Below are 21,593 nucleotides of genomic sequence, written 5' to 3' on the forward strand. Positions count from 1 at the left end.
GTTGTAATAATTTTAATTTACTAGTTCAAGGCTTAGATTTAGGTGACAAGAACCAAGCTTTGAAGCATCTCTGTTTAAGTGTAAGTTTTTCTTCAAATTTGTTTTCTCCAGGCCTAGCAATTTCAGATTTGGTTTATTCTATATATGATTTTTATGGCTGGTAGTATTTCAAATCGATCAAGTTTAAATCAATGATTGAAGTTCAGGTAATTAGGCCTCTAAATAAGTTTTCTCATCCCCCTCTCATTCCCTCTTCTTACTACCCATTCATTCTTAATTCAAGATTTTAATTTTCAGTTTTACTTTGATACTTTCTTTTTCCCCCAAGGTCCTTGGCTAGATGCATGTGTTGGCTTTGCCCCTCTCTAGCCATGGAACAATATTTTTAACTTTATTATTTACATTGCATCCCTTTCCCTAAAGCTAAGTAGAAAATCCCTTGTAAGAGTACTCTCTGGTCAAGTAGGGAAGCTTGTACTATTGACGGTGCATCCCTCGGGCTAAGTAGAGATACCTACTTGTGTGCCTCTCTCTAGCTTGACTTCCCTTTTATTTTATTTATTTTATTTCAGTCCTTTTCTGTTACTTTTTATTTATTGCTTTTTATTTATGTGGTTTGAGTATTTAAATTCTTAGATGATGAATGGTTAGGGTTAGATGTGAATAGTTAGGTTTTTAATTTCCATTGCAATTCCAATTTCCCTAGTTGTGTTGGTTAGGACATTATTTTAGATGCATGTGTTTTAGGGTGGTAGTTAGAAATAGATCACAATCATCAAGCCGCACACTTTCGTGTTACTAGAAGAAGCTAAAAATAAAGTGGCCACCTCCTTGTGTTTGACCCGTAGCTATGATGATCCGTACGCTTGCGGTTACTTTTAAAATCTCAAACAAGTTTTTGACGCCGTTGCTGGGGAGACAGTTCCATGTTATTTTTTGCTTTCTTTTAGTAAATTGGAGTGCTTTGTTTTCTTATTCTTTTATAATTTATTGAATTCCTGAGAATAACAACTTGCAATAATAGTTATATCGGTGAAGGTCGCCAAGCCTCACAGTATGATAAAGACAGGTTTTTCCTTGCAGCAGTATCTCAGGAATTGGGCAACCTTGGATCACTGCCGGTAAGCTCGTAAAAATCCAAAAAAAAATAAAAAAAATTCCATTCTTTTGTATTTGTGCTAGTCTTATTCTAGCTGTATGTAGTGTTCTGTTGTATGAGTACTCGGTGGGTACGTAATACTGTGAATCGATTAGAAAGGAGAAATCCATCAAGTAGGGATCTTATACATATTCTCTCATCAATACCTGTCATTATGGGAGACCATGCTACCCTACTAGAATAGGCCAACCGAGACCAACACCAAAACCTTCCACCACAACCCCCTCCTCCTACTCTGAAAGAAATGTTCTACCCTACTAGAGAAGCCCAACCTTCCTACATAGTTCTACCACAAGCCCAGGGCAATAATTATGAGCTCAAATCTCAATGCATCACTATGTTACCCCACTTCCATGGGCTGACCTTTGAGAATGCATACCTATTCCTTATGGAATTTGAAGAGGTATGTATTATAATTAAGATCCAACAGCTTTCTGATGATGCTATTAAGCTTAGGTTCATCACTTTTGCATTGAAAGACCAAGCTAATGGTTGTGTGGGTTACCCTCAAATTCCATAACCACATGGGAATAGTTCACAGTTGTCTTCCTTAAGAAGTTTTTCCCAACTCACGAAACCAATAAGCTTAAAAGTGATATCCTTCAGTTTAGGCAAAAGCCTAGTGAGTCATTTTCTAAACTTATGGAGAGATTCAAGAATCTACTCCAAGAATGCCCTCACCATAGCCTAGACTCATGGCATTTATGCCAAATAATTTATGAGGGTATTGATTACCCAACTAAACAAATGATAGAGTCTATGTGCCCTGAGGGATTCACATCCTTTATAGATTAAGAAAAGGCATGAGAATTCTTACTTGACTTAACTGACAAAATCCGTGAGTGGGAATCAACCCAAGAAAGTGAAAGAACCATAGGAGGGAAGGGATATTTTATGGATGGAAAAGTAGCAAAGGAAGCCCACTTGGATAGCCTAATCAAAAGGATTGAGGCTATTGTTCCTAGAAAGCCATCATCAGTCAATATGGTTAAGATGTGTGCTTGGTGCCAATCCCCTAGATATATTATAAAAGAATGCCCCAACACCCCTGGGGGCACTTCCAATGATAGTTTAATGCTTTATATCAGAATAATCCATATTGTAGCACTTATAATCCAAGATGGAGAAATCACCCAAATTTCTCTTGGAACCAGGGCAACCAAGCAGGGCCTTTTAATTCCTATAGTTAAGGTCAACCTGGACTCCAAAGGCCTCAATAGCATTTTGCCCTAAATACTTTTCCTCAGCCAAATATAGGACCTCAGACTAGTTTCCCTAGACCCCCTCTGCTATATCATCTTATCAGCAGCCCCCTGGGTTTACTGACACTGGAGAGGCAAGTAGATTGAGTGACTTGGAAAAAAATATGGCCCTCCTCATGACAAGCCATCAAAATCTTATAAGAGAACTCACCCAAGTTGTGTCAATTTTGCTTGAGAGGGAGAAAGAAACATTGTCCAGTCAACCAGAGCCTAACCCTAGCCATCAGCCTGTTAGTTCACAAGCACCAACTAATGTATCACTGAATGTGGTACAAGGTTAGACCCAACAAGGGCCCTCCAACCAATGTACTATGCGCTGTTTATGCCCTTAGGAGAGGCCAAGAGTACCAACATAGTGTTCCTAAACCTTCCTCATCTATTACTTTTGTTAACTCTCCTTCTGTTGAGGACACAAGTGTGCCTCTTATTCCAGGTTCGTCTGATGAACCTAAAGCAACTAAAAATGATTTGATTGAGGAAATCAAAAATGATTCTTCTAAAAAAAGAAACAAAACCCTAACAATTCTTATGTGTTCCCCATTTCCTAATCGTTTGGTAAACAAAAAGAAAACTACTTCCATGGACAAGATTTTATAAGTCTTCAAAAAGGTTCCAGGGAATATCCCTCTTTTTGATGCCATATCCTAGATCCCCACCTATGTAAAGGTCCTGAAAGATTTGTATATTCGTAAATGTATCACTAGTTTGCTCAAAAAAGTGTTCTTGGTAGGTAACATTAGTTCTATAATTACTCATCCTATAGCTGCCAAGTATAAGGATCCAGGGAGCCCTATCATAGCTTGTGTCATAGGCAACACCTACATTGAGCATTCCTTACTTGACCTTGGCGCAAGTGTGAATAGTTTGCCTTACCATGTGTATAAGCAACTAGGATTGGGAGAATTAAAAGCCATTGGAACTACTCTTCAGTTGGTAGATAGGTTTGTTAAGATTCCAAAAGGGATGGTTGAGGATGTCTTACTTAAGGTGGGGGAATTTATTTTTCCTATTGATTTCATTATTTTAGACACCTAACCAGTTTCTAACATTCGAGACCAGATCCTAATCATTCTTGGCAGATCGTTCCTTGCCACCAGTAATGCCATAATCAATTGTAGGAATGGTACCATAAAGCTTTCTTTTGACAACACTTCTGTGGATTTTAATGTCTTTAGGTTGGATAAGCAACCAAATCCCTATGAGGAAGAAGTTCATATGCTCCAAGAAATTCCAGATTCCATTAAGGCTTATTTTGATATTGATTTTGATTCTGAATTTCAAGAGTGTATGGAACAATTAGGTGAATTATGTCCGAGGTTTGGAGTCTCCAACCACCTATAGAGTTGGACCCTTGTCTACCTTAATGCCTAAGCCTTCCATTGTTGAACCCCCTAAGCTTGAGTTGAAGGAGTTTCCCTCTAATCTTAAGTATGCTTTATTAGGTAAGGATCACACTCTTCCAGTCATCATTGCTTCTGATTTGACTTCAAGTCAGAAGGAGGATTTGATCGAGCTTCTAAAGGAAAATAAGGAAGCCATAAGATGGACCATGACCATGGCTGACATCAAAGGAATTAGTCTTTCTATTGTTCAACATCATATTCACCTTATTGAGGAGTCCAAACCTTCAACGGAACCCCAGAGAAGAGTTAACCCTATGATGAAGGAAGCCATTCAAAAAGAAATTCTAAAGTGAATAGATAATGGGATCATTTATTACATTTTTTACAGGGCCAAGCATTTTTGCAATAGATCATTTGAGACCTCAATTGCTACATTGTTCATCTGCAATTAGTTATTAACTTAAACTAATCAATCCATTTGTTCAAGATTTCTAGATTTCTACATATTGGATTTTGATGAAATTCCGAATGGCAGATGCAAAAAATACAGATAAGGTTGTTAAACGTACCAATATATCAAGTTTTCCAAACTGGGTTTTGATGAAATCAGCTAGAGAAGAATTGCTGCAACCTAGCCGAATGAGAGAGAGGATATTAGAGGAGGGTAGGAGATAGTGATGAAGAAGCAAAGATTTTGAAAACATACCTAATCGTCCCCAAGCTTGAATGTCTGTTCGGGTTCCCAAGCACTTGAATTCCTTTTGGTGAGGGATGTAATATATACAATCATCCTAGGTGACCATTTAGGATCTCTATAGAGATTAATCTGAAGACGTTTCAAGAGAAGAGTGAATGAGAGTCGTGACTTTAAGAGAGGAGTGAATGAGAGAATTTGGTAATTATTTCAGAAGATGAGAGACTATGGGTGTTACAAATGGGCAGCAATTTGCTAAGTTTGAATTTATGGATAGTGGGGAGGGAGAGTATTTATCTCCTCCACATTTAGGGAAGAGAGAGAGAGAGAGAGAGAGAGAGAGAGAGAGAGAGAGAGAGAGAGAGAGAGAGAGAGAGAGAGAGAGAGAGAGAGAGAGAGAAAGAGAGAGAGAGAGAGAGATTTTTTAAATAAAATAATTATGAAGATACTTAAATTGGTAACATTTGCCAAAAAAAATCGTAATTTAAATAGTAAATGGGGGGGCATATTATAATTGTAGGGAAGAATTTCTTGATTCCTAATTATTACTCCACGTTTAGGGAAGAGAGAGAGAGTTAATTATGGATAGTGGGGAGGCCAGGTTTAGGGAAGAGAGAGAGAGAGAAATAATTATGGATAGTGAGAGGATGAGTGAGTGTTTTTTAAAATAAAATAATTATGGAGAGATTTAAATTAGTAAAGTTTGATTCATTGATTAATTATGGATAGTGAGAGGGAGAGAATTTTTCTCCTCCATGTTTAGGGAAGAGAGAGAGAGAGAGGATGAGTGAGACATTTTTTCAAAATAATTATGAAGAGATTTAAATATGGAGAGATCCAGTACGAAGTTTGATTCCTTGATTAATTATGGATAGTGGGAGGGAGCGAATTTTTCTCCTCCGCGTTTAGGGAAGAGAGAGAGAGAGAGAGAGAGAGAGAGAGAGAGAGAGAGAGAGAGAGAGAGAGAAATATGGATAGTGAAAGGATGAGTGAAAATTTTTTTAAAAATAATTATGGAGAGATTTAAATATGGGGAGATGTTAAATGGGGGCATTAATCGTAATTAAAGTAGTAAATGGGGGTAGTTGAGTCAGACGGTAAAGTTTGTCACAAAACACTAGTACGTCCTTTTATAGGGTACATAGATCAACTCATTGAGAAGAAATGAACTAATGGTGATTCCATTGGAGAGAGAGAGAGAGAGAAAAAGTGTTTGGAAGTTAGTTTCACTTTGAAGATTGAAAGTAGTCTTCGTTGTTAACGATGCCAATGCAAGGGATTTTTTGACTTTCTACTAATCTGAAATGGTCCGAAGTCCACTGGAGGGAATGCAAGGGTGGGTTGGCCAGAGGGAATGCAACGATTATCAAAGAAGAAGAAGAAAAAATTATTTTTTTAATAGTAGAAGAAGATAACAATTTGAAGAAGAAGATGACAATTTGAAGAAGAAGAATATGGAAGAATACGAGGGACAAAATAAACATTGGGGTAAAAATGTCAAAAAAATATGTAAATGAGGATGGAGAACTATATTAGATAGTTTTGTAAACTAAAACCCAATATTATGTAATTTTGGGAAGTGAAACAGGACATGAGTAATTTGGTAAGGACAAGAGTAATTTGGTAAGAGCAAACCCCAAAGTGAGTAATCTTGTAAGTTGACGCATGATGTTAACGTGAGATTATTGATGATGACAAGAGTGAAGGGTAATTTGTGATACCATTATTTCTGTACTTGTGGAGTGAATGAATGATATTCTATACTATTATTGCATCAATCTTTTTTTTTTCCCACAATTTTGTCCATTTCTTTTTTATGTTACATTACCTATTGTATGTGAGTTGGGAACTTTATGCCATAGCTTTTATTTTATTGTCTATTAATATATCTTCTTATTTTTAAAATTTATTTATCTAGTTTCCACATTTTTATTATAATTTTGATTGTATTTTGATCAAATTTTTAATTTTCCACCAAAAATATATTAATTTTTCATTTAATTATTAATAAAACATTTTATGAATTTTGTAGTATTATCTTGATTAATATCATCAATATTTTTATCTTTATCTTTTTTTTTTTTTTTTTTTTGAGAATAGGGTACACATTATGGGCAAAAAAAATGGTCAGTATTCCATTAAAGTAATTATTTTTGCGAACTTTTTTTTTTTTGCATTTTTTTTTATTTAGTACCAATTTTTTTTTTAAATGTAATTATTTTTTATAAAGGAAAAGGTCAGGCATGTTAGCGGAATACCTTGGAATAAGGTATACTAGCATCTCCTAGCCATTAGATGAAACAGAAAGAATCTCATCCATTTGTAAATATTACTTTACATAATCTTCCCAATGCCACCGCTCCACAATCCTTTCTCCTTCCTGTCCATTTCGGCTCCCACTCCCTTGCACAAATTCTTTGATCCCCACTGCCTCTCTCTCTCATCGACTCTTCAGAGTTCAATATTCTCTCGGCTTTTGAATTTCCACCGATATTCCTCCTAAATCTTTCCTATGATATTAGTAGGAAACAACAATGTCGTTTTTTTTTTAATGGGTAGATTATTAAACAATCATGGAAAACTCTAATCTAAAACTGAAATCCTAATAATCCAAACAGTATTGCCATAGTCTATATTGCATATTGTCTCTCATCATCATCAAACCAAATTTCTCTTATATATATATATATATATATATTCTTTTGGGTTTTTCCCCTTCCCAAAACCTTTCTGCAGAGCTAGTGATTATAATTTCTGAGATTCTAAAAACGATCAAAAGAATCGCCAAAAGCAGCACATACTCAGACAACAATGAGGACATCAAGGCTATATTCTTCAAATTGTGGGAATTTAGGGTCCGTTTGATAACGTTTCAAGAAACGCGTTTCTGCTGTTTCTGTTTCCAGAAACAGCAGAAACGGAGTAAAAAGCGTTTGATAAAACTGTTTCGTTTCACTTATTTTCAGAAATAGAAATATAAATTTTTACTTATTTATGCTTCAAGAAGCGACCCAGGCGAAACAAGTTGAACTTGTTTCGCTGTTTCTAGAAACGACTTGTGACCATTCTTTCATTGGTTACTATCGATTTCTAAAAACATGACTTATCAAACACCTTCAATTCCGTTTCTATTTCTAGAAACGGAAATTTATGTTTCTGCCGTTTCTTGAAACAGAAACGGCAGAAACGTTATCAAACGGAAATTTATGTTTCTGCCGTTTCTGAAATATAGATTTTTTTTATTCTTATTTTATTTATTTTTTTATTTCAAATGCAGATGGGTTCTTCACTTCATGATGTCAGTTCTCCCCCATATTTGAAATTCCTTTTTAGTTTCACATTCTTCCCGTTTCTTTCTCATATACCTAATTTTTCTTTCCTGTTTTTCATCTTTATTCTCTGTAGCTTTTGCCATGGTTGGCTTTGATTCATTGATTTCTGTTGCAGCATATTTTGAGAGAGAGAGAGAGAGAGGGAGAGAGAGAGAGGCAAATGTAGAGTTCTCAAAACTTAGGTCAAGTAGCCGCACGGGTTAATTGTAGGGGGGCTAGGAGAAAGAAAGAAGGGAAAGAAAGAAGGGAAAGAAATGTGTAGCACAGTAGTGGAGACAGTTTGGATCTTTTCCTCTTAATTCAACGGTTTTATTTAAGTTAATCAAATCCAATGGCTAAAATCTTGCTGGCATGTAAGATTCTAAGGTCACCCACTAGCATGCCTATCCCTCTTCCTTTTTTATAAATATAAAGTGGGATTTTCAAGTTTTTAGGCCGATCCGGCCGAACCAGGGAGATATGTATCGAATCGGTATCCTGAGTCCCGATCCTGTTTATTAAAGGCGGTCAAGTGTGATTCAAAATTCAAAAGTTAATCAGGTTGTAACGGTAAGAAGTCGAGCCTGGAAAAGAACTCGATTGCCAAATCACAGAATCCCAAAATCCCAAAAGCCTCTTCAACTTTGGCTGCTCGTCTCTCTCAAACCCTATCTTTTCCCCACTGCTCTGGTGTGAAAATCGATCGCACATCCTCAATATCGCAGGTGAATGTTCCTCTATCTCTCTCTCTGTTTTTTTTTTTTTCTGCAAAGGGGAACTTCTGGAAGAATGAAATTAATTTTCGTCGGTGTACCACAGTTAAATTTCAAATTCTCTTTTCCATTATTGCTTGGTGAAGCTTCTGTCATGGTAGATTGAAGATCGGACAATATCATCTCCTTCTACTCCATTTGCCTTGCTTTCAGTTTCTCTTGCTGGAGTCATAGGCGCCGGGTGAAACATGTAAGTCATATGTCATTGGTTTCTCTCTCTTTTCTTTGGTGTTCTTTTCATGCTGTGAAAGATTGTGTTTATTTTGTTTATGTATTTTTTCAAAGAGTATTGATTTCTAAACTCTGACTTTTGGTCTATATATCTAATTGTGGGTTTTGATGATGCAGGGGTGCTGTCAAATTGGAACTCTGGTGTCCTAAAAACATTAATGGAGTAGCAGTAAATCCACAGCCAGATTGTAGTTTGGATTTTCTCACTACATAATTGAATTCCATGCATCTCAATGCCTCTTTCTTGCGCCAGGTGCCTTCTGTTAAATCAAGAACCTGGTAAGCCCTTTTTCGTACACGCTTGTTGCTCTCTTTCACTGTTCTTCTGTTCAGTAGATAAGCCATACAGGATGAACTTGAATGAAAAACATTTAAATAAAAAATTCTGTAGTAAAACACTTGTACATATAAACTGCGCTCATGGTAAAATATTTCACATGTGCAATAACTTCACCAATTGTAATGTTTAGGATTTTAGAGATCTAAATGGTTAACAGCATTTTGTTCAAGGAATATAAGAAATATTTTGCTCATTGAATTAGAAAAAGTAGAGTTAAGAGAGTAAAGATGAAGAGGATGGTATTCACAGAGTACTGCTTACAAGTGCCACATGCCACATGCCACTTTTGAGGAAACCATTGAATTCACAAACCATTGGATTGTTCACCCCATTGCGAATCTCTGTAGGCAACAGAAAAGCTCATGAGCTCAGAAGCGAGGGAAACAACACATTTAAGTATTGGGTGTTGAATAGAAACAAGAATCATGGGCACCTTAACCCAATGGTGCCATATTTGGACCTAATTGTCTTGTGAGATTTTGATGGCTGAATGGAATGCAAGGTGGAATAGCCAAGCAATCTTGCCTTTTACAAGTTTGACATTGGTGCCCTTGAGAATGTGAAAACAGGGCTTCAAGAGGCGTAATTTATCTGGTTTGAGCCTTTTCTTCCTACTCCCTTCCACCTTTTCTGTTTAGAATGTATTTGCTTACTAAAATTTGTGTTCTATGGTTGCAATTTCTGTTATTAACATATTTCTATTCAATAAAAGTTATAATTTACATCAGCTGGTAAAGAATCTGGTTTTTGTGATGTTTTAGCCATAGAAAGCATTTTTTCCAAAATGACATTATCTTATTTTGTTCCTTAATTAAGATGAGAAATAAAACTGTCGACTGAAAATAGTTTTTCTTCATTTTATGTCCTCTACCAAGTCTAGTTCCTTTATACAGACAGAATTAATTGATAGGCAGAAACTAGATTTAGATACGGAAGATCGACCAGCATAGGGGCTTCATCTGAGTTCTGGAATATTTTCTACATGTTCTACTGGGTTGGGCCTTGATTCTCACAAATTGGAAGCATTCACTAACTCCTATTATCCTTTGACGGATGATGATGAATTTGAGATGACTAAGGCATATAGTAGCAAGACAAGGGTGATCATCAGCTTGGCTGATGTGTGTGTGTGCGTGTTTTTTTTTTTTGGTGAGAGCTGCATGTTTATTTTCTAATTTTATAAGCTTCCTGATTACAGCTAGGTTTCAACCTTATTTCTTAAGAATATTTGCTAAAATCGCAGGAGTTGGAACTCTTATTGTCCAAAGATTTGTCTTAGTATGCTGATTATTGCCCTTAATTTTTTGGAAAATTCAGGCATTTCTTGTGTTCAAATTTGGCCAATGAGAGGTGGAACCACTTGGTTAGCTATGTGACAAGTTGGTTATGAGCTAAATGAAACTAAGCTTGATCACAACTAAACCACTCCATCTATCTTTACAACTACTTGGAGACCAGCTACATGACATTGTTGAAATCATCCTCTTCATCCATTATCGCTTTTAAAATAAGATTATTTATGATTTAAAGTTTGTTTCTGAGTTATGGTTTTTTTCTTTATCAATTTGCAGTTTATGTATGAGTCTTTTTATCCTTGGGATGACTAAACAGCTAATCAAGATATTCCAATTATTGTTTTAATCAATTTTCTCTAAAGTAAATGTCATGAGATAAAAACTTTACCCATTTCTATTATGTAGGACTACAGACATTATTACCCTCCCCAAACACCACAGTGGTGGGAACCTCGTGCATTGGCTACGCCTGTTCTGGACAGGTCTCTTGCTATGTTTTCAGGCTAAGTCCATATTAGTGGGTTTCATTGCAAATTTATAGGTAACCTTATATTTAAGCTGCAAGTCTGAGATGGATCTACTGTAGTAATCAGTGTTCTTTCTTTATTTTTACTTTCATCCAAGATTCCGCTTGTTTATATAATTGGACATCATTTATTTCTTTGGTTGCAAATTTATTATACTTTTGGTGCATTACTTTGTTTCTTCCTTTGCATTACTCTGTTTATTTCTTTGCTTTTTGCAATGATTACGGGACTTTGGGGCTGAGAACTTTAGGTCTTGGATTTTTATTTATTCCAAAAGGATTAGTTAAGTGAGGATTACTCCAAATATTTACAATAGTAGGAAGTAGGGTCAATCCTAAAGCACAAGTTGTTGAATGCATGGACAAACCCTTATATGGCTTGGATGTTTATTCAGCAACTTGATTTTGGACTCATCCTAAGACAGATAATAGCAGTTGATACAACACATATAAGCTATATAAAATATATTAGGCCTAGTTGGTTTGATCGTCAAATAGCCATCAATGAAGGTACTAAATTTTATTTCTTACTTTTCATACCTATTGAAATCTGAATCTGAAAAGATAATCACGTTCTTGAAAGAGAAATTTTACAATAGAAGTTTTTCTCTTATGTTCCTATGAAGTTTGCACTAACTGGGATTTTTAAAGTTGATTGTTTTGCTTTCAAGGCTTCCTCATCGCAATGTGTTCAACTGTCATGGAAATATTTTCATCTGGAATTGATTCACAGCCCTGTCAGGTGAATTAAGCTTCTTTATTACAAAAACAAGGTATTCGATTCCCCTTCTCTTATTTGGGCTGCTTTGGTTAGTGATCAGCGAGAATGCTGGGGGAAAATGTGAGTCTTCTTCTTCATCATTTTCTTGTTATTTTGATTCTAAATGAAATCCATATAAGGTGTTACTATCAATTTCCTCCAGCAGGATTGATGTGACGAGGATCCGATGATAGAGGTCTTTCATTGAGGAGCTTCTGTTCTTTCTTCTTTTGAGGTTCTTGGGCACTGCCCTCTTGCATATTTCTTATTTCTCTTTCCTATTGGATAACCATTTTCTTTTGTTTTCTTTTTAAAGAGATTGGGGGGGGGGACTGATGCGGATCTGGATTTCAAAACTAGAATCGGATGGCTCAGGGGTCCAACCAATAGTGCAATAGTCAAATGTGAAACAATAATAGCAAATTCTTGTAAATAAACTGAAGTTGCTAAAGTAATGGCACTCTTTTAAATAACCCAATGTTTTATGGTGTTACTTGGTAGCTAATGGAGAAGGATATAATAGGGATTAGATTTATTAAGCATGGATCAATTAGGAAGTGAAAAAAAAAATAAGGGCAGCAAGTAGATAATAAGAGAAATGATGGGCAATGATATGAGAATAAAAACGAAAGAAAGGCTTCAACACAAAAGACAAAGACAAAAATACAAAACTGAGTTTCGACAAAGGGAGGAAGCCATGTATGAGGTTGAGAGGGGTAATCTTAGAATGGACAATACTCAATAGCAAGGTGTAAATTCTAAGAAAGGAAGGACAATCTAAATGGTGAGGGTAAAGGCATTAACTAATTAGAATAAGGAGAGAAACATGGGTCATCTTCAACCTTGGGAAGGGGCTACAGGCGATGGAACCAGAAGAGAAGATGAGTTTGAGCAACAGTACTCCCTCAAACAAGATAGATTTGAGCTAAAGCCTCAAGGAAGCATTCCACACCCACTAACCTGTTAAACCAACGCAACAAACACTGAAATCAACTAATAAATTTGTGACACAAGGCTTGGCGATATCCTCCAGTTCAGGCCTCTAACTTGGCTTGGATCTCAGGTTGGAGGAGGGCTTTGTAGCTGGGGCTTGAGGAGTTATTTCTCCCAAAGGGAATAAACCTATGACCAAAGTCCGAGTCCTAATAGATTAGACCATGGAAAAATTGATCAATCTGAATCGGGCTGCAACTATCGCCCAGTAACAGGGATGGGCAAAAGTAAACCTAAAAAGAAAATAGAAAGAGGTAGAGAAAAAGAGAAGACAGAAGGTCAAGGAAGGAGAAGGAGAAAAGCAATCATGGCACTCATTGTATCAAGCCAAAGCTTCATTCAGATTTTCAATCCTAAAAAAATCCAATTAAATCATTGGGTACAAGCTGATATTTAAAGATTAAAGTAAACATACTTCCTATTTTGAAGCTAAAACAAATATTGCATCTAATCTAAAAATAGAAGTAAAATCTCACTGAAATAAGAATACTACCAAACTAAGTTCTAACTCTAAAAAGGAAAGAACTAAAGGAATAAAACCAAAAGATATCCCTAAACTCAATGCCCAACTACGACCCAATGATAAATAAAAAGAATGACAAATTTGGACACTTCAGAAGTCAGATTGTTCACTCAAGAAATTTTGGACGCTCTTACATTTATGACTTGAAGATCTTCAGTTCAAACATAACATCTTGAAAATATTCAGCACATTTTTGTTGTCTCTCAAGGTAAAGCAAAATGCTTCTGAGATTATTCCTTTGGGACTTGAATGTTTGTGTCATAATCACCTAGTGGAAACTCTTTTCAACCTTGAATTCCTGAACCCTTCCCTAATTAACTAAAGTAAAGTAGCAACTGAAGATAAAAATAGTATTTAAAGTTGGATTTCCAATCATTGAAATTTTATTTATGAAACAACTTTGGGCCTAATTACTTGTGTCCATTGGAATGACTCAAAGTTGAGATACAAAAAGTTAAAAGTTGCCATGTATGCGTATACATCAATTCCATGTCTCACTGTTGATTATTTTATCTTTCCACTTGATTGCAATGTGGTATTCAGAGAGTATTGCTTCCGAGTGCCACATGCCACTTTTGAGGAAACCATTGAAGTCCCTAACCATTGGCTTGTTCACACCATTGTGAATCTCTATAGGCAACAGAAAAGCACATGAGCTCAGAAGCGAGGGAAACAATATATTTTTTTTTATGAATAAATAATTGATTACCAAGAGGAGAAAAATATACAAGGGAAAAGGTGGGGAAGGCCTAAGCTAACTAGCCAAATGAAGGCAACAAAACAAAATAAGAACAAAAGGCTCCCTAAAAGAACAACAAAATACAAATCCTAGGACAACTTGGCCAGAAAAATGGGGGGGAGGGGGGAAGACCTAACAAAGAAGCTATCCAGTGGAGTTGATATCAACCTGAAAGTTCCAAGATGTAAAGATGTGGGAATTTCTGGAAGTGGTGGGGACAGGGTGGGTTTGGGCTTTGGAAGTAACATCAACGTAGATAGCCTTCCAAATCTAATGAGGGGATCTTGATTTGGGAGTCCATCTACGGATGTTACATTTCGTCCAAAGGTGGTTTATGGTAGCACAAAAAGCCAGTTTGCCCACAGTGTCACAAATAGTAAAGCCAGAGAAAGTCATGTCAATCCAGATCCGTTCTCTGTCAAAAGGGAGAATAGGTCTTTGAGTCGGCCAACACTTAGCGAGGACCAAATTCCAAATTTAGGAGAAGAAAGGGCAGGAGAAGAAGAGATGCGGGAAATCCTTGGTGTCATGGGGGCAAAGGCAGCAAGAAGGGTTAGTAGAGATGTAATGATGGATTAGGAAGGATTGGGTGGGAAGCCAATTGGATAGGCATCTCCAAAGGGTGAAGCTTTGGCGGGGAATGTGACCTTTGAACGAAACAATACATTTAAGTATTGGGTGTTGAGTGGAAAAAAGAATCATGGGCACACCTTAACCCAATGGTGCCATATTTGGACCTAATTGTCTTATAAATTTTTGATAGCTGAATGGAGTGTAAGGTGGAGTAGCCAAGCAACCCTGCCTTCTACAACAATTAAGGAGTTAGACCTCATCCCTTTCAGGTTATGAGTGGTAGTTTCTTAACTTCCTTCTTATCCTGTGGCACTCTTTAATATTCAGAACTCTGGTAATGTTCTATTTGCTTGTAATTTGGAAAGTTTGGATCTGGCATTATACAAAAATGTCTTCAGTTTCTCTGTTATTAAATTTTGGAACATATATGTTGTTGTAATCTTGAAGTCATGTGATCAATATCAGTTTGGAATGTTATAGTTCTTTGCTTGCCTGGATTTTTGTTTTTTTTTTCTTGGTCATTTTGTACTATATGGTGCAACTCTCTGATCAGTATATCTTGCCAATCGCATGCCTTCATTTTTAAGTTTTGCTCTTATAGGTAAAATAACCTATCAGTTGGTAATAGAGATACTCCTCTATGCCATTTGGATGCTTGATTAACAATATAAGGTTAGCTAATTCTAGGTGAGATACATGTATTCTTGTAGTAAAAAAAGAAAAAAAGAATAGAGAATTAATAATGTAAGATCGAATCACAAGTGATCCAATTCTAGGTAGGATCATTACTGAATTCAATATAAACCTAATTCAGGGACCGAAAGAATGAATAAACAAAAAATAAGAGAATAAAGAAAAGAAAGAGAACTCGATGGAGGGTTGAGAAGGGGGAAAAAGAACTAGTGAATGGGCATCTCACCCACAACAACATAAGCCATCTTTTCTTTCATTAATAAATTCGTGTTCATTATTGTAGTCACTTACAAACTTATATAAGACTCAAAACTAACTCAAACACTAAAAAAGAAAGGCCTAACCCAATCCCTAACTAACTGGGAAACCTAAATTGACTAGGAAACTGAAATAATAAAGGAAATAGACTCAAAACAAGACTCTAAGGCTCTGTACTGTAACAATTCTGTTTTTTAAACTTAATTCTGGGTCTGGCACACTTTTTTGCATTTCTATTTTTTTGGAGTGATTTTGTGTCTTAAATGCTGTATGGTAACCCAAAAACAAAAATGATTTTATAACTTCAAAGAAACAGAAACCTGTATGGTTTGCACTTGATAGAATAATTTTTGCTAGAAACTAATATTTACATAAATCATCCAAAAATATAATAAATTTCAGGTAAATTAGGAATAGTTAGGTTGGTTTATTGAATTGCTGTGCTTACTGATTGTACTGCAAAGCTTGTGCTAGCTATGTCAGACATGGGGCTATTCACCTCAAATGAAATGGTTTATTCAGAAAAACCATAACATGTTCCATTTTTACAAGTTCACTGAACTAATATTTTGTACGAAATGCTCGATATTAATATTAAACCACCCCCCCAACAAAACGAATTTGCCTTATTTGTACCTAGGATGGGCTTCCATGCATTAACATGATCATCTGCATCTTTGAAGAACCTAGAAAAAGTATGATAAAGACACCATATAGTACAACAATGACAGTACAAGCATGGAGTGAAGAAATTATATATAGACCACCACTGTATGGACTAGAATATTACATTAACTACTCTCTAATTAATACTCCTCCTGCACTACAATAGTGGAATAAGATATTCCTTACACAAAGACAATAAGGAGCGTGCCATTCTTGTTACTAGATGGGATATATATAGCCTCCTTCCATGGCCCAACAACTCCAAGGGAAGATTTTTCATACAAATCACAATAATACAGTACCAACTTTTTAATGGGGAATTGAAGGTTCCTCTCTTCATGCTCGTACTCTTCTCTTCTACCTTTGAAATTCCACAAAGTGGGATATACAGGGGAGAGCCAATTGTGACCCCAGAATGAGATTTTTAAGATAACTATTAGGTTATTATCGATCATGATCCTGTCTACTGTACAATTATGGATTTGCTTGAACTTTATACAATAGGCACCTAATAAGAAATCTAAAGGAGAGAAGATGTCACACCCCACCTTACAGTAGACCCAATTTACCATTAAGAATACTGGCGGTGTGAGTAAGACACATACCTGTCTTACCACCTACTAGGATCTCTGATAGTAGTACCTTAATATTTTCACAATCTCACAACACAAACCAGCATAAGCAGCGGAATCAGAGTATAGTAGCGGAATTTATAAGTAAAATGGGGAAACATCTATTGGTAATATAATAGAAATAACCAGATTATTCTGTTACATTCATCCATGACATATGCTTATAACCTCAAGAATATATACAATCCACAGCTATATCCATAAATATCAAAACATGATATACAATCTCACGGTACGGCATAAGCACAGTCCTGGTCGTGCTCCGCTTATGGCATCCACCAGTCGCTCACACCGTACTCTGACCTAGAAGATACTAGATCACCTGCCATCGGCACCGCAATACCTGCATCATCATCTAAAAAGGTGTGTATACATGAGGTGAGCTTTCCAACTCGCTCAGTGAGGGGTGGGGTCAAGCACATCCAAGCAAGTCAATAGCAGTAGTGATTTATGATGCATGATTGCGAAAATTAAACACATAGTCCATGATGCTCATAATGCAATTCATTTATTTATTATCCACCTAACATACAAACTAAGTCTGACAAATGCTACTACAGCACATTAGGCTGTATCTCTCGTCTCGGAAATGACGTCAACTATGTAGCGATATAAATCCTAGCCGTGATTAGAAGCATGTCGGTCCTCGTATGCATCTATGGGTCACCCAGCAAACCCCTGATAACCCCCTTCTGGCAGTCACGGCATCGGTAACACATTGGCCACACCGGATAGGTTTCTGCCTCCAGCAACAATCACATCGTACGACGGGAGTGGCACTTCAAAAAGTCTCATCAAATATACCACAATAGGTTATCCAACACCTCAACCCCTGTTGGCAAGGGTGCGTAACATAGGGAGTGATACCTAACCACATATATACTACATGCTTTTATAATGATACAATTAGTATGGATTACACGATACCGGAGAGACCTCGGCCACAAAGTGCAATCCATCTCCAAATACAGTCTCGGGTACACAATACCAGAGAGACCTTGGCCACAAAGTGAAACCTGAGATCGTTTACCTAATCTAGCATACAATAGCAGTTGAGTATAGACTACGTAACACTGGCAAGACCTTGGCCATGAAGCGTATCCATTTCTAAATGCAGTCCTCGGGGTACACGATACCAATGAGACTTAGCCACAAAGTGTAACCTGCGACTACAACTAACTCTAATGCACATAATCAATGCATGAATGCAACATACGTACAGCAATCATGGCACCGGTACCACCTCAGCCATGTCGAATTTTAGCTCACACACACACATATCCAAACACACGGCTATCACGATACTGGTACCACCTCAGCCACACTAGATCCCACCATACATTTTCATACAATTCATATCATGATTGTAAAATGACCATTCAATTAAACATGTAATTCTAAGCATGTGAGCAGTTTAATAAAAATAAACAATTCAAAAATAAACAAATTCCATCCCTCACCTGTTTTTCGATCGGTCGTGTTAGGGTTCAAGTACGGCCACTGATCGATTAATTCAATTATGGCTTCGGGGCATGTGCTTGTCACTGTCCTAGACAAAAATGGAATCGTACAACAGTACGTGTCAAAAACATCGGGAGGGACTTAGGGCCCGCCTTATCATCAAAGCCTCCGATAACTCCTGGTGTGCCTCTCGTATCACATCAGAGGCTTATTCCAAATACACACGGAGTACTCCAAACCATAAAGTAATCCCTTTATCAGCTGAAAAGGCACCTATGTGAATTTCTCCTTCAGGGCACCACTTGATCGATAGCTCTGGGGAATGTTGGGAAGATCTAGGATAGGCGGCCAACCTCCTGGAGAGAGCAATGTGCATAGACCAGGTGAGTAGGGATGCAGCTCTGTGGACTGCTCATCAGGCCTGATAGGTGGTGGTATCACACCCTTCTCAAAGGAATCGTACGTGACACTCGCGTCATACGACACCTTCCTAAAATCAGGACCTCCCCTTTCCTTTGACTAACGGATCCTCGAACCAACCTATCCTCGCATGGAATAGGCCAACCCCAAAATGCCCAGACACTGTCACTGAAAACAACCACTGAAAACAAGGCATTTCCACCAGAAATATCAGTCTTGTTTTCAGTGGAAGTGACAGAGAGCACATTAGGCTCATTTGTCCATTGGAAACAACCCACCGAAAACAACTACTGTGCTTCCTGTGTCATATTTCTGATGGACAGAGAAAGGTCTAACTCGAATTGGGGCTTTTCGGCTCTGGCCCGATTACCAGGATTTGTTCCATAGAGTTTATAGGGGATGTTTATAGCATCATTCTAAGCTAAGAAAATTCTATTTCCATAGAGCTGTTTGGGAGATACATCGATCGAACGATCGAAACCCTAGTTAGTCTTTTGGTATTACATGTTGTCGGAGCTCACCGGGCTTGGTTTAAGCTCGGCAACAACACCGAGAGGGTAAAACACCCAACCCACAACCTTGACATAGTTTGTACATCAAGATTCTACCCATACCTAGCTTTGCCTAGGTTGAAATGAAGAGAAAGAGTGGCATGGGAGGTTGTACTTACCTCCGATGGTGATTCTGGCAACAAGGCGGCAGCCGGCACCAAGGTAGGCCTTTAATTCTGTTCTCGTTCCTCTTCCTCTTCTTCCTCTCCTCTTTCACTCCTCTCCTACATTGGGCACAAGGGAAATAAGGAAACGAATCCTCATTTCCCAACTTATAACTTAAGTCTGTTTGGTTTGGGCCTCTTTTGAACCAATCGGGTTAAAATGAGTTTCGGGGCATGGGGGCCCACACACATTTAGGTCCATAAGGTGTTCAAATCAAGAGGAGGGTGTTTGGATCATCCGATACCATTTACGATGCGAGTGACGGGACCTACGGGCATCGGAACCTCGACAGTAGCCAATGGACCCACAAAAAATAGACACTGGATTCATACCCGGGCTACTTTCGATGGCTTGTTTTCGGTGGTCAAGACAGCTTGCTATCTTAATAGTTGCTGTCCTATGGTTGGTCTCACATCGGTGGTTGCCCTCACACATGCCCAAGGTATTTCGATAATTAAGATGCGTGCCAAAAATCAAGTGTGGGGAGTCGGGTCACTTACCGTCTGGGATTGGAAGGTATGAATCCCCTCTAGTTAGATAGGCATGAAATGCATGAATATGTGGGGTCATCTTTACCCCTTTGACAATACGCAACTATGATCCAAAACCCGATCGTACTTTCGATCTTTGATCCGAGGCCTATCATAACAGTTTAAATTTGACCGGATTAGGGCATGGGTGTAACACACCCCCACCTTTCAAGAATTTTGTCCTCGAAAATGAACATACCTGGCAAATCAAATAATCCAGGATATTGCTTCATCATTTCATCTTCTCGCTCTTAGGATGCTTCTTGTTTGGGGTGGTTCATCCATTTCGCCTTGATGAAGGAAACAGTGCGGTTACGAAGAACATGGTCCTTCGGATCAACAATCTTCTCTGGATACTCCATATAAGCAAAGTCCTCATCTAGCTCACGGGGTATGTAAGTTAAGACATGAGTCGGGTTAGAAATATATTCCTCAACATAGATACATGGAAGACATAGTGTGTACCTTCCAACTCTGGCAGCAAAGCTATCCGGTAAGCTACCAGTCTGATCCTCTCTAGTACATCATACGGTCCCATAAACCTTGGACTAAGCTTTCCCTTCTTGTCAAACCGCATCACCCCTTTAACTAGGGAGATTCGTAAGAAGACCTTATCTCCAACACCAAACTCCAGATGTTTCCTCCTAACATCTGCGTAGCTTTTCTACCTGGACTAAGCTGCCTTGATCCTTTCTCTGATCACATTTACCTTCTCACTGGTACCCTATATCAAGTCTGGACCTAAAATATGCCGCTTACCAACCTCATCCCAACAGAGTGGAGTCCAGCACTTCTTGTCATACTATCCCTTGAATGGGGACATACCGATGTGGCCTGATAACTATTGTTGTAGGAGAACTCAATAAGGAAAATGTGCTCATCCCAACTATAACTCATATCCAAGGTCCATGCTCAGAGTAGGTCCTCCATTGTTTGAATAGTCCTCTCTGACTGACCATCAGCCTGAGGGTGAAAGGCAGTGCTGAAAGCCAACTGTGTGCCTATAACCTTCTACACATATGTCCAGAACTTGGAAGTAAACCTGGGATCTCGATCAGAGATGATACTAACTGGTACACCATGCAATCTGATGATGTTATTGACATACAACTTGGCCAACTTGTCCATAGAAAATGTGATCTTGATTGGGATAAAGTGAGCTGCCTTAGTCAAGCAGTCCACAACTACCCAAATGGCATCCATACCTTTCTGTGTACGGGGTAGGCCCATGACGAAGTCCATGGTACTATCCTCCCATTTCCACTCTGAAATAGGCAAGGACTACAATAACCTATAGGGCCTCTATCTCTCAGCCTTAACTTGATGGCATGTGAGGCATCTAGACACATGCATGGCCACATCATTCTTCATTCCTTTCCACCAGTAGGAGCCTTTGAGGTCCTTATACATTTTAGTGCTACCGGGGTGAATGGAGTATGGAGAGCTATGTGCCTCTCTCAAAACTGTGTCTCTCAATTCACCATCACTAGGCACACATAACCTCCCTTTAAACTTGAGAATCCCGCTTTTAGTCACCGAGAAATTTGGGTCCTTTTAGGTTCCTTCCTGGCATTCTGTTACCATTTTCTGCTGCTCTACTTCAGCAACCTGAGCTATAGTGATCCTATCCACCAGACTAGGTTGTACCACCAATGCCGATAGTCACCAGGTGACACCCTCAACTAACAGCTCCAA

General features: G+C 37.9%; 1 long non-coding RNA gene and 1 other non-coding gene across 5 annotated transcripts in view; one reads left to right on the plus strand and one right to left on the minus strand.

Annotated features, from left to right (window-relative positions):
• Positions 1 to 1,741: 1,741 nt before the first annotated feature.
• On the minus strand, positions 1,742 to 1,848 carry LOC122080434. The gene has a single exon (XR_006140729.1). It is a non-coding gene; the product is annotated as a small nucleolar RNA R71 (small nucleolar RNA).
• A 6,532-nt stretch (positions 1,849 to 8,380) lies between these two features.
• The window catches only part of LOC122078600, a 90,814-nt gene continuing 77,601 nt past the window's right edge, over positions 8,381 to 21,593 (plus strand). For all 4 annotated transcript variants that reach the window (XR_006140126.1, XR_006140127.1, XR_006140128.1 and 1 more), the window contains exons 1-4: positions 8,381 to 8,494; positions 8,589 to 8,732; positions 8,891 to 9,052; positions 10,814 to 10,949. This is a non-coding gene — a long non-coding RNA (uncharacterized LOC122078600). The remainder of the gene's footprint in view (positions 8,495 to 8,588; positions 8,733 to 8,890; positions 9,053 to 10,813; positions 10,950 to 21,593) is intronic.

The sequence above is a fragment of the Macadamia integrifolia genome, chromosome 5 (assembly GCF_013358625.1).
Source record: "Macadamia integrifolia cultivar HAES 741 chromosome 5, SCU_Mint_v3, whole genome shotgun sequence".
NCBI lineage: Eukaryota > Viridiplantae > Streptophyta > Magnoliopsida > Proteales > Proteaceae > Macadamia > Macadamia integrifolia.